Source organism: Triticum dicoccoides, chromosome 1A (genome assembly GCF_002162155.2).
Source record: "Triticum dicoccoides isolate Atlit2015 ecotype Zavitan chromosome 1A, WEW_v2.0, whole genome shotgun sequence".
Lineage (NCBI taxonomy): Eukaryota > Viridiplantae > Streptophyta > Magnoliopsida > Poales > Poaceae > Triticum > Triticum dicoccoides.
In genome coordinates, this window is record NC_041380.1 from 514,619,828 (window position 1) to 514,622,512 (window position 2,685).

Consider the following 2,685-nt stretch of genomic DNA (forward strand, 5'->3'; position numbering starts at 1 on the left):
CCCGGGTGGCGTTGGCCTCGCCTCCGCCGGAGCTCCTCCGATGAGCGGCCTCGCGCACGGCCTCTTCATGCCGCCGCGGATGACCTCGGCGGCGGGTGGCGTCGCGCCGGCGCCGGCCTGAGCTGCCGCCCCCTCCTCCTCAAAGCCCCCCAATGCGGCGCGGCCAAAGAAGGGCAAGACATCGGCGAAGAAAAACAAGGCGGCGGACGGCTCCGGCACCTCCAAGGCGAAGAGGAAGAAGCTTGCGGGGCGTGCGACGGGCGCGGCGGCTGCCGAAGTGCCGGCAAGCTCACTCGTTGAGCCGGCGGCCGGCGCGCACAACATGTTCGACGAAATGCCTCCAAGGTAAAAAAATCTAACTTTTCATTTTTTTTGTTATTTTTTGAATGCATTCGTCACATATAGATAGCTTATTTGCATTGTGCAAAAAAAATTGTAGTCTCAATGATGATGCATACATGTCAACGATGGGTGTTGGCTCCAACAATTCGCATTGGTCTCAAACCAATGACATGCATTTTCAAGACCATGAGTTCGAGGTGGACGAGGAGGGTGAGGGCATTGTCGACGCACCGAAAGGAAGAGCGGGCAATTACACCAACACCGATGACATCTTACTATGCAATACTTGGTTGCAAGTGTCGAGGGATCCATCCGTTGGAGGTGATCAAAGTAGAGATGCTTATTGGAACCGGATGAAGGAACACTTTGATGCTCGCAACATGAGTGGAATTGACCGCTCCAACCGATCACTTAGGTCCCGGTGGTCGACAATCAACTCAGATTGTCAAAGGTGGGCGGCTTGTCAAAAGGCGGTTGACAAGTTGAACCCAAGTGGCACAAATGAGGACGATAGAGTAAGTGTCGTTTCATCTTACATGTTGGTGCTAAACTTGCTTTGTTTTGCTTGTTGTTGGTGCTAACTTGCTTTGTTTTCATGTAGTACAACTTTACGCAAAACTTGTTCAAAAAAGAGGAGAGGAAAACCAAGAAGGGGAAGATCAAGAAAGGAAGAGTCTTTACTTTGCCTCATTGCTATGATGTGTTGAAGGATGATGAGAAATGGAAGAAGCGTGAAGATTTGGATGATTTGCATTTGAGCGACAAACGGAAGCGAACAATTAAGTTGGATGATGATGATGATGAGGATGATGCATCAAGTGATGACGGCAAGAGAAGCCCCACACCCAACTCGGTTTCATACTCGAAGCCAAAGCGGCCGGATGGGTGCAAGAAAGACAAAACCGAAAAGAAGAAGAGGAAAGGAGATAATGAGCTCAAAAATGCTATGGAAGCTATTGTGAAGGCAAGAAAAGAAGCCAACGAGGTGAGGAAAATGGCAAGGACCCAAGATGCCGTGGCCGAGGAGAGAAGGTTGGCGGCCGAGGAGAGGAGGGTGGCGGCCGAGGAGAGGAAGGTGGCTTTGGAGGAGAGGAGGGTGGCGGCCGAGGAGAGGAAGGTGGCTTTGAAGGAGAGGAAGGTGAGCAATGAGGAGCGAACTAGATTGTTGGAATGGGAGAAGCACTTGTTCTTCTTGGACACAACTAACCTCAATGCGGCGCAAAAGGAGTATGTCAATCTTGCCCAACAAGAAGTCTTGATCCAAAAAAGAGCCATGGTTCGTGCAATGGGTGGCGGTGGCATCGGCACCATGGGTGGCGGTGGCCTCGGCGCCATGGGTGGCATGGGTGGCTTGGGTGGCGGTGGCTTCGGCGCCATGGGTGGCATGGGTGGCTTGGGTGGCTTTGGAGCACCCCCGACGCTATGGCCACGATGGGAGGCATGAGTTTTGCTTCTCTCATGGGAGGCATGGGTGCACCTCCGGCCGCCATGGGCGGAATGTCTTTCGATGAGCCTCCTCGCACACATTCCCATGAAGATGCCGTTGAAGATCTTGCCAACACCGTCGGAGCTTCACGTGATGCGGTGCGCGGTGAGGAGAGGGAGGAAGATTCATCTTCGGAGGTGGAAGAATCGTCTTCCGAAGATGAGGACGAGGACGAAGACGAGGACAAGGACAAGGAATGATGTATCTTTCCTTTGTGTATTGAACTTGATTTGCATTTTGAACTTGGTTGGATGAATTTGTGGGCATGATTTTAAACTTGTGGGCATGAACTTCATCAACTTGTTTGTGTGAAATTTTTATTGTGTTAAAAATGTGCATCATTTTGTGTTGAAATATGCCATATGCAATGCACCGGCGAGTCGCGCGCGTTGCATTTTGGCGCGCTGCTGGAGCGATGCGCGCGCGCTGCTGGAGCGACGCGCGCGCTATATTTTAGCGCGGCCGCGCCAAACCAGCCGATGCGCGTACGGCATATATGTTTTTTGCGCGCGGCACGACCGGCGCCTATTGAAGATGCTCTAATATTTTGAGGTTGGTAGGCGATGGGGCATGAATTTTTCACCATTCACCCATAACCTCAAACCCACCATAGAGATACGAATTTTCCGTAGACCACCATTGATTTTCTTTTCTCTACTTTTTTTTTGCGAGGTTATACCGCCGTTCTTATCAAAGAAAACATGGCTTTGAGCTGCAATGACCATATCCCTCAATCCAAACATTGCCTTGACAATAAGTCCAAAATAGTTGCCTAGAAGAGAATGTGCTGGCAAATGCTTTGGTGCTAACAGTTTTTGTTCTTCCAGAAACGCACAGCTGTGGGTTATTATCTGGCA